The 10,354-nt window shown below is 52.9% G+C and overlaps 1 protein-coding gene across 1 annotated transcript in view; it reads left to right on the top strand.

Annotated features, from left to right (window-relative positions):
- Positions 1–10,354, top strand: part of GLIS1 (GLIS family zinc finger 1) — a 226,161-nt gene that overhangs the window by 130,790 nt on the left and 85,017 nt on the right. The window contains exon 2 of the mRNA XM_006768343.2: positions 5,106–5,283. The gene's annotated coding sequence lies outside the window, so the exon portion shown is untranslated. The remainder of the gene's footprint in view (positions 1–5,105; positions 5,284–10,354) is intronic.

The following is a 10,354-nucleotide window of genomic DNA, read 5'->3' as shown; positions in this document are numbered from 1 at the left end:
CTGTCCCAGCCCAGCCACTGGCTGCTCTGGGACTGCAGGGAGGTGGCCTCTGGGCCTGGGATGCTGAATGCATCATTGTCCCTCTCATGCAGACTTGGCAGGTTTCGACGTACATTAAAATTCCTGTGGGGAGTCACCTTATATGTGGTACCACTTTATAGCCAAGTCATTACGGTAATTTGCAAAGCTCTGTGGTGTGTAACTGGAGACATTGGCTTCAGATTTGCTGGCTGTGACCTCATTCAGGCTGCCTGGTCCTGCATTCGTTGACCCCTGAGCCTTGGGGGCTTGTCCTTTTGAGTCTGGCTTCAAGGCCATCCAGGTCTGACTTTCCTGGGGTTAGAATGCTTCTCACACAGGGCCCTGCCTCCTGGCCCCATCCCAAGCCCAAGGATAAATGGAAGAGATAATTATCATTATTGACACCGTTACACCGTTATACAGTTACTGTGAGCCAGGCACCATGCCAAACACATGTGTTCATCATCTCACTTAATTGTCACCAGAACCTTGTGAAGTAGTGTTAGCACCATTTTACAGATAAGAAAACTGAGACTCAAGAGGAAGCGAAACCAAACTCTTACCTAGCCCCGAGGCTGCCAGTCCAGCCTCTGTTGTGGATTTAATGTGTGTGCCTCAGTTTCTTCATCTATTATTGAAACAGATGGGTCAGTCAGTCCCAGCCCTGATGTGCTAGATTTTCTCACCGACTTGTAAAAATGAACACAGGACCCCCTGACCCTCCAATCCTCCAAAACAAAAAAAGCTTCATTTACAGTACATGGGCAAAGCCACGTCCAAGGTCTGGTCCCCTGTGGCACAGAGGGAGACATGGCTGCTGGGTGTCCCCAGCCTGCCTCTGGGCCGCAGGGCTGCTGTGCCCCTCACGCTCCCCTGCCTCCCTTGAGAAAGACTCCAGTCCTGCTCCCTGAAGATGTAGAGCAAGCATGTCACACTCAAAGGCTAACACGGGCCAAATAAGCAAGGTTTAAGTTTATGTGGGCCACAAAAAAACCAAAATCTTCAATTTTCATGGAAATGTAGGTTTTTTTCGATAGAGACATGCTGAACACAAAGGGCTGGAATAAGCAAGTAATCGTTAACATAAAATAATAGAACATTTTAATAAAAATTAATATTTTTTATTGAACATTAACTTACCAGACACTGAATCACTGACAAGACTAATGACATGGCAATCGGCTGCTAAAATATTCGCTTCTAGTGTCAGTGGAGAGAAATGGTGCGCCTGCATGTAAGGCGCCTAAGGGAAATCAATGCAACACGATTATAGTAATCACTCATTAGCGAACGTTGCAGTTTGTTATTAATAATTATGTGTAACAGGATATTGTAAAAATTAAGTTATGAATTTTTTATAAAACATTTCTTACACTGTTATATTGACTGGGCCGCAAAAATATTTGTTATGGGATGCATGCAGCCCGGGGGCCGCGAGTTTGACATGCTTGATCTAGAGTGAGCAGGGGTGGGTTCCATGATGCACCTGGGGGCAGAGAGGCAAGATGCCAACAGGCGGAAGGACAGTGGGAGGTCCCCTGGCTGACGTGGGCCTGGAGTGGGCAGCAGTGACAGTAGTGGCAGCATCTCTGGGGAACATATTGCAGCCTCTGATTTAATTTCAGCCTATGAGAAAGCAGGTGGCCCATGGTGGGATCTGGCATAGGCCTTGGGATATCTGGGTTCAGGCCCTGGCTATGCCAGCAATTGGCATGTGACCTCGGGCAGCTACTTACTAGGTTTGGTGATTATGTCCCTCTGCAAGGTGGGAGGCCCAGGCTTTCATCTGGGGTCTGGGAGGGTTCACACAAGACAACGTTTGAATGGGCTTGGAGCCCTGAGAAGTGCCAAACTGAACCAAGGGGCTCCTTCCTCCATCTCACAGCTGGTTTGCTTATTTATTACTAGAGGCCCAGTGCATGGATTTGTGCAGCAGTGGGGTCCCTCAGCTTGGCCTGCACCCTCTCGCAATCGGGACTCCTCGGGGGATGTCGGATTGCCAGTTTCGGCCTGATCCCTGCAGGCCAGGCGTCCGGGGAGGAGCCTGAGCCCAGGCCGGGTGCTATGCCCCTCCCGCTCATCCTGGCGCCCCCCCCCCCCGCCCCCCGCTGTCCTGCCGTCACTGCTTGTTAGCACTGCTGCAGAGGTGGGAGAGGCTTGTGCTGCCACAGCTGTACTTGCCAGCCGTGAGCCCGGCGGCACTGCCAGTTTCGGCCTGATCCCTGCAGGCCAGGCGTCCGGGGAGGAGCCTGAGCCCAGGCCGGGTGCTATGCCACTCCCGCTCTGGGGGCAGCTCCTGCAATGAGTGTCTGCCCCCTGGTGGTCAGTGTGCATCATAGCGACCAGTCGACCAGTTGTTCAGTCGCTTAGGCTTTTATATATATGGATAGGAAAACCTCTTAGTGTATCCAGCAGAATCCAGCAGAGAAGAGCCAACAGGCCTCAATTGTTCATTAACAGTGACTGTCTCTTCCCACATCTCAACTCAGCCCCTGACTGCCTGCCTGGGCGATTTTGGGTAAACCATTAAACTTCTTTGAGCCCCTGTGCTCGTCTGTAGACGGAGTGATCCTGCCACCTGCAGAGTTTAGGAGTTGTTGGGATGATGGTTCTTTGATTTCCCCCACAGCCCCCCAACATGATCTTCACTGGAGTCACAGGTGGGGATGCTTGTTCAGGGGCCCACAGTTGTTTAGTTGGCTGAGGGGTGGCAGGACTGAACTTGGGCTTCGAAGTCTAAAAGATCTGGGTGGGGCCAAACAAGTCAAACCCAGACCCGTGGTCCTAGTCGAAGGTCCCAGTTTCTCCAGACCTCAACTTTTCTCATCTGGAAAATGGCTGTAATGGGCCCACATCACAGGGATGGACACTTGAAAGTATTGAATGTGTCTGGCACCTAGGAAGTGCCTGATGAATAAGGGCTTGAAGAATGCTGGGCTCCCTGGCGCCTTTCCGGGGGCCACTGTCCACCGTTCCACACATTCTCCCAAGTGAATGAGGGAGAAGTGACTCAGACGTCCCCAGTGGGCCTGGTGGGTCCTTGAAGGAAGCTCTGAACTGCCTGCCCAACCCAAAGTCTCTGGGAGAAAGACCTTGGCCAAACAGCCCTGTGTGATGATTAAGCTCTCTCTGCTCCAAATGCTATTAATGGTCATAAAATTATCCACAGTTTTCTGAGGCCCAGCCCCATGGTTTGCCTCAATGGGACAATAAAATCGCATGCAGAAACGATTTGGAAAAGGCAGAGACCGCCAAGCAGAGACGGAGTTAAGCGAGCGGCAGCCTGCTCTCATTAGCCCAGGCCATTCACATTTGTTACCAGGGATTTCCTTTTAATTAAAAAACAACCAAGTTATTAAAAAATAAGCTTATGAGGGGCTGGCTGAGCAGCAGCCAAAGCCAGTGGGAGTGAATGTTCCTCACAGCAAGACACGGGCCCAGGCTCTGGCTGGGAAGGTGACACAGAGGGCAGCTTCTGAGCAAATGTTCATCTGGGCAGGCTTACCTGTGCCCGGGAACCTGGAACTTTGTCTGAGTCCCTTACCTGGCCTAGGACCTTGAGAGCTTTGTGTTCTCATCTGCAAACTGTCAAGTGCTTGGCAGGTGAATGCGGGTGCCTGTCCAGGGCTGTGGGCACATGTTGGGTTAGCTCAGAGCGTCTGGCCTTGGGGTGGGCTAGAATTAGGGTGAGGTTGGATTTTTGGCTAAGGGGCCACTTTTTATTACATAGCGATTACAATGTGAGGTTTGGGTCTGACTCAGGTCAGAGAGCCCAGGCTCTTACTAGCTGTGTGATCTTGGGCGCATTTAGCTTCACTGAGCCTCTGTTTTCTCTTCTGTACAATGGGGACAATAATACCCTCCCTCAGAGGCCAGTGGATCCGCACCCAGGGCCTGCACACACTACTTGGCAAAAGGCGCTCTGTCCTTACATTAGGGGTGTTCTGGTGTCAGTTCTCTTCTCAGCTTAACGGGGTGTCTTGCTCAGTGTTTGCAGTTCCTGGACAATACTTGGGCCTGTTAATGTGTTATTACCTCTCTAGGGTACTTTATGCTTTTCAAAGTGCTACATGGCAGTAAGAACAATTTCTGCTCCTGGCACACTTACCAGGTGCCAGCACTGTGCTAGGGGCTCTGCACCCCAGGGCTCAGAACCTCACAGCATCTCCCAGGAACTGGCATGGCTGTTTGCATCTTCTACCTGGGGTGAGGGTCAGCTCGGGGAGGGTCAGCTTGGGGAGGGACTTGTCCAAGTCACAGGCTTGGTTGGGCCAGTACGGACTCACACCAAGACCCATAGGGCCCCAAGCCCATGTATGTCCTTCCTTCCTTAGCCTAACTTGTCCGGGTGACAGGCAGAAAGCCTAAGTAAGAAGAGGTTTCCAGATTGATCCTCCTCACACTATAGATGAGAAAGCGGAGGCTCAGGGAGTGGAAGGAACAACAAACATCCCTGACATTTCTGTTACATGTTACATAGTTTTTCGGGGGCTTTCACATCTGCTGCCTCAATTATTCTTCATAGAAACCCAGCAGCTGGGCCCAGCAGATACTTAGGCTGTCAAAGAACCATGGAGGATACAGAGGCGTGAAGCACTGCATATTGTATTTATATGTTATAATGAAATCTGGAAAACGCTGTAGATTGAGCTTTGGTGACAATAAGAACAGGTGCTGTTCAGTAGGCACCTGCTCCTGGACATACAGTGTCCGTGTCGCTCACTCAGCCTGCTGGGCAGCTGAGCTCCAGAACACCAGCTCTAAGGTGCCCATGCACCTTGGCAAATGAGCATTAGGTCATCAATGAGGATCATAGATGCTGAGCTTCCCGGAGACAGGAGATTGTCCGTCTGGTTCCCAAGTCTTTCCTGCACCTAGAGTAGCAGCTGATGCTATTACTGATCCTGCTGGTGATTATGGGAATTAAATGAGGTGTCCCTGTGCCTCAGATGTAGTAGGGGTTCAGTTAGTGTTAGCTCAAGGGTGCTCTGTCTCAGGCTGTACCCAATGACTGCCCTCTGCCTGCACCCCTGGCAGGCTGTCCCCACTTACTTTGTCTCCTCTTCCTGTCTTTCTCTACCTAGTGAACGGGAGCTACGGCCACTGCACCCCAGGCTCCGAGAAGAGCCTGCTGGACCTGGACCTTGCCGAGGGCCTGGGCCCCACCTGCCGTCAGGGCCTGTTTCTCTCGGCGGGAACCCCCCCATCCAGGGGCCACCCCCCAGCCTGTGAGAGGCTGCTCCATTTCCCCCACCCCAGCAGGTATGTGCTCCATCCCCACCATCAGCTGCCCTCTGTGGACACGCCCTGGAGGCCTCCAGACCTCACCTAGTCTGTCTGGCTTATAGGATACACAGAGAAACTGAGGCACGGGATTGCCAGGGACCAGACAGAGCCCAGTAGCACAATGATGGCTGCCCGGACGAGGCCTTGCACCTTGGAATTGCAGGGCCTCGTGAGAGAGAGATGGTTTTATTGAGGTGTGCTTCCCCGTTGCACAGCTGAGGTGGCCTTTCACAGAGAACCAGTCATTTTAGAAGAGGGAGTTTTGGAGTGAGTCGGGGAAGGAAAACTCAGTTCAGGAGTCACATTGTCAAAGCCTGGGCTGCTCACAGAGTGGAGGGCTTCCTCCACCTGGGCCATCTCCTGCCCTGGGAAACCTTCCCCCCTGCAGGACCCTGGCAGGTAACGGGCGTCATTCAGTGCTAGGACGTTTCCAGTCTGCCTCTGCAAAGTATCCCGTTAGATGGCATGCCAGGCTGAAATCTGCCTCCTGCGGCTTCTCCCAGGGTCCCACCCGTGCCTCTGGTTTGCTGACAGGAGGAGGTCAACCTCAGATAGGCCCCTGTACCCCACTGCGTGGGATGCTGACCTCAGGTCTGTTCACAGGTCAGAGATTCTAAAAACTGGCCCACTTGCCTGTTCACAGCTTAGCGGTTCTCAACCTGTGGGTTGCGACCCCTTTCGTGGTTGAACGACCCTTTTACAGGGGTCGCCTAAGACCATCCTGCATATCAGATATTTACATTACGATTCATTAACAGTAGCAACATTACGGTTATGAAGTAGCAACAAAAATAATTTTATGGTTGGGTCACAACATGAGGAACTGTATTTAAAGGGCCAGAAGGTTGAGAACCACTGGATCTCTTCACCAACCAGGCACTGTGGGTGCTGGGGTGCCTTGGTGGAAGGAGCAGAGAGCTCCCCGATGGAGCTTACTTCCCAGTGGGAGTCCACAGGGGGAGATAGTACTAAACAGCTTTTTCTTCTTGTGGAACCATTTTCCGTTGAGAATTTAGGTTTCCTATGGCCTCCCTTGATGTGAATGAGACTTCTGATTTATAGGAGAGTATTAGTCTGCTCGGCTGCCATGACCAAACACCACAGACAGGCGGCTTTAACAACAGACATTTATTTTCTCACAGCTCTGGGTGCTGGAAGGCCAACATCAAGATGTAAGTAGGTCTGGGTTCTCCCGAGGCCTCTCTGGGCTTGCAGACGGCGCTTCTCGCAGTGTCCTCACACGGCCTTGTGTGCACACCCTCGGTGTCTCTTCCTCTTATGAGGACACCAGTCCTTGCGGATTAGGGCCCCACCCTGTGACCTCATTTAACCTTAGTCACCTCCCTTCGCCTCTGTCTCCAAATACAGTCACATTGAGGGTTCAGGCTTCAACATACGAACTGTAGGGGGACATCAGTTCAGTCCACAGCAGGACCAAACATCCTTTAGATTTCAAGCTGTGCACTGTTGGGCAACAGCCAGATGCATGTATCCGCTTGATTATCACTGAGGCTCCCAGCAGTATCCAGTTTCTCCAGTGAAATCTGCCTCCCTCGGGGTAGATGCTATGCGAACCCAGGGAAAGCTTGGCAAGTGTTTTTTTTGTTTGTTTTTATTTATTTTTCTTTTTTTAAAATAATTTATCTTTATTGTCGAAAGTATTACAGATGTCCCCCCTCCCGATTTTCTTTTTAGATAGAAACAATCAGAAATATCATTTGTCATTTTGAATGTCATTTTGACAGTTGAGGGCACAGGAGAGTCTGTACCCAGATCCCTGCACCAGCATCAACCCAAGTTGCTGCCACCTTTGCCAAGGAGGAAGTGGTTGAATTTGACCTGGCACTTTCAGACTCCCTCATTTCCCTAAAGGAAAAGAGGGCCGGCCCCTCTCCCACACCAGGCAGACCCTGTCCCTTCTCCCTGCCACTGGACTGCCTTATGTTTGGGGCCTCCTCTCCATTCTTGCTGTCCCCTCCTGATCTCTGGCCCCTTCACCCCACTGCCTGGGTTCCTGCAGCAGCCGCACAAGCCGCCTCCTTGCCTCCGGCCCAGCTTTCTAATACCCATAAAATAGCTCCCACGTTCTGAGTGGCTGCTGCCTGTGCACAGTCTCTCATTTAACCGCACAGTCCCAGGAGGCCCAGGTCCTGTCACTAATAAGTGACAATCCTGGGGTGCTTACTCTTCGACACTTCACATGTGGTAACTCATTCAGCCCGTAGCTGCCGGGGCGGGGGTGGGGTGGGGGGGGGAGGACTGATGCCAGAGGGGCTATAAAACTAGCCAGAGGTCACTCAGCAAGTGGTGAGGAGCGTTAAGAAACATTAGCAGTATCCGGATTTTGTCGTTTCTGTGCTTAAAATGACTGCCCATCCTCACCATGGTCCTCAGAATGCACTGTGCATTGCAGAGCCAGTCCTAGCTCCATCACTGGCTCTCTGGGCCACCTTGGGTGAGATGCTGACCCTCTGAAGCCCCATTTCCTCACCTGTAAGATGAGGATGGGATCACAAGAGCGTGCAGGCCCCCGGCAGCGTCAGGAGGTGCCCGTGATGGGGGCCCAGTCTGCCCGCCGCCAGCTTCCTGGCCTTGCTTTGAACGTGCCACATAGTTTAATATCTTCATTTCTTGGCCTCCAGAGCCCCTGCACTCTCTTCTCTTTGACACAGTGCGACCACCCCTCAGGGGAGCTTCAGCATTCCCTCAGGGGGCTGGCCCTCTGTTTCCCCATTAGAAGGCAGGGACCTGCCTGGGCTTCGAACTGTCTGGAGTCCCCAGCCTCCCCTGGCACAGTGTGAAAGCTGTGGAGTGAGCTCGCTGACCCTCAGCCCGGGCTGCAGCCTTGAACCCTCGGGTGTGCGGACCCCATGAGGTCCCACATGACCCTCTTCTCTCCTTGGAAACTTCCTTCCAGGGTCCAGGATGATAGAGCCTTGAGATTCAGAACATTAAGGCTGCGGGGAAACATAAGGTTATTCAATTAGATCATTTTACAGACGAGGAAGCGGGGCCTGGGCCAGTAGAGTGTTGTGGGAAAATCCCAGGCTCTTATTTAGCCAGATCCAACTTCAAATTCCTGCTCTATCCCTGACCGCCTCTGACAGCTCAGGCAGGTTGCTTCAGTTCTCCGAAGCGTAAAACAGATGGTGGTCTCTCCCTTGAAGAATTCGGGCATGCATTCAGCAGGTGCCTCGCAGCGTTCTGTGCTGGGACGGCCCTCGGGAGAGCACCTGGCGCGTGGGGCTGCTCCACGGTGTTTGCTCATCTGGGGACTCACGCTCACCATTTCTAGCGGTGATGGGAGTTGCCTGGGGGCACAGGGACAGCGAGGCAGGGGGGCGCGGCTCAGCTGGCATTTGGAGCCGTGGGACCCCAGGACCAGAGTCGCTCACTCCTCACCTGATGTCATTTGAGATTTTCTTGTTGATTATTCGATTGTTTGGGTGACTCAGTCACAGGAAACTATAGCTGCCTCTTCTCCTGGTGGGGTTTGCTTTAACCTGACTGTTTTTAAAGGGTTTACTCGAAACAGAGGCTTACCTGGCCGTCCTTGCCTGCCCGAGCTTACCTGTGCCAGGCCCGGGATTGCAGTCATGCAAGGAACAGCTGTGCTTTGATTTATCTTGTTAAGCTCCCCAGTCACAATTGGATAGCAGATCTCTAAGCTGCTTGGAGCTTTCTGCTGGTGAGGATGGACCCAGGATCCCCAGCCCTGGAGAGGGGTTACGTGTTGCGGTCCACCTCAGAACGCAGCTCCTGATTCCATGGACTGTGCTCTGGGCAGCAGAGTTCCTGGGTGGGAAGAGAGGTCACTGGTGAGCTAACCAGGGATTGTCCAAGTGTAGTTGAGAAAAAAGCAGAAGAGTTCCTCCCCCAAGCCTTTCCACAGGTCTGTATAGGAGAAAGGCAGGAGGGGAGCCTGGGTTCTGGCCCCAGCCCTGCCATCGGCCTGCTGCTTGTGACTGTGGGCAAGACTGGTGCCCTCTTGGACCTGCCCCCCCACCTGAGGCCCACCTCCTCTCACTCCTTTCCTGGCCCTGTGGTGATGGAGTTGGAGACGATGCTCTCTGAGTGCTCTGGGCTCTGGCTTCCTGTCCCTTCCCCTGTGACTGGAGCTGGGGATGCCTCAGCTACAGAGCCAGAGAGGGGTGGGCCAGAGCTGCAGGAAGCAACACTGGGACACAGAGAGGATGGCATCATTCACTCTGCCATCCTCTTTCCAGACGGCCTGACAACAGCTGTCCCCACTTGATCTTGGCAGCCACCCTCTGAGGTAGAGAGGGTTGGTCCTCATTTCACAGGTGCGGTCACCGAGGCCATGACGGGGCGAGGTCTGAGGACACACGGGGTGGCACATGACAGGCTTCCTGTCCTGCCCACGGCCGGTGGGGGCTTCTCTGACCCAAGGCCAAGCACCAGCTTGCGGGCCCCTCCCCTTCTCAGAGTCCTCAGGTGACCAGCAGGCCCAGCGTCTCTACTTGCACATACTTGTCCACATTCAGGAGAAGCCCTCTCTAGAATGGCATGTACCACGTGGTTGATGAAGATACCACTTCAGCCATCCAGCCCTGCCTGTCATACCGTCTGCACCCTCGGGAGTAGAACCATTCTAAAGGGGTGAGGGGAGAGGTCCCTCGCCCCTCGCTCAGTGTGAACAGCTGGGGGTGGCTGAGCCTGGCCTCGAACCCAGGCCCTCTGCCTCCCGTGTGCTGCCCTGCTGGCCAGCCTGCCCACGGCTTCCCCCATCACGGTGTCTGGGCTTGAAATTCTGGGTCATCCCCACCCAAGAAGCTTTTCCTTAATTATTCCTGGGATGTACCCTCCACCAGGACTGTGTTTAAAAATCCCATCCACTAATATTCTCAGTGTCAAAAAAGACCTTGCTTGGGGCAAAACATCACAGTTAACATTTTTAGAAATTGTGAAAGATTAAAAAATTCATAAAGACTTAAAGGACATGTAAGCAGAATTTAAAACAAACTGTCCCTCAAAATGTCAGCCTCGACCTTAGCCCTCCAGAACTCACTAGAAGGTGGTGGTGGTG

This window comes from Myotis davidii, unplaced genomic scaffold (genome assembly GCF_000327345.1).
Source record: "Myotis davidii unplaced genomic scaffold, ASM32734v1 scaffold79, whole genome shotgun sequence".
NCBI lineage: Eukaryota > Metazoa > Chordata > Mammalia > Chiroptera > Vespertilionidae > Myotis > Myotis davidii.
The sequence above is the reverse complement of the archived record's forward strand: the minus strand, read 5'-3'. Positions and strand labels throughout refer to the sequence as shown.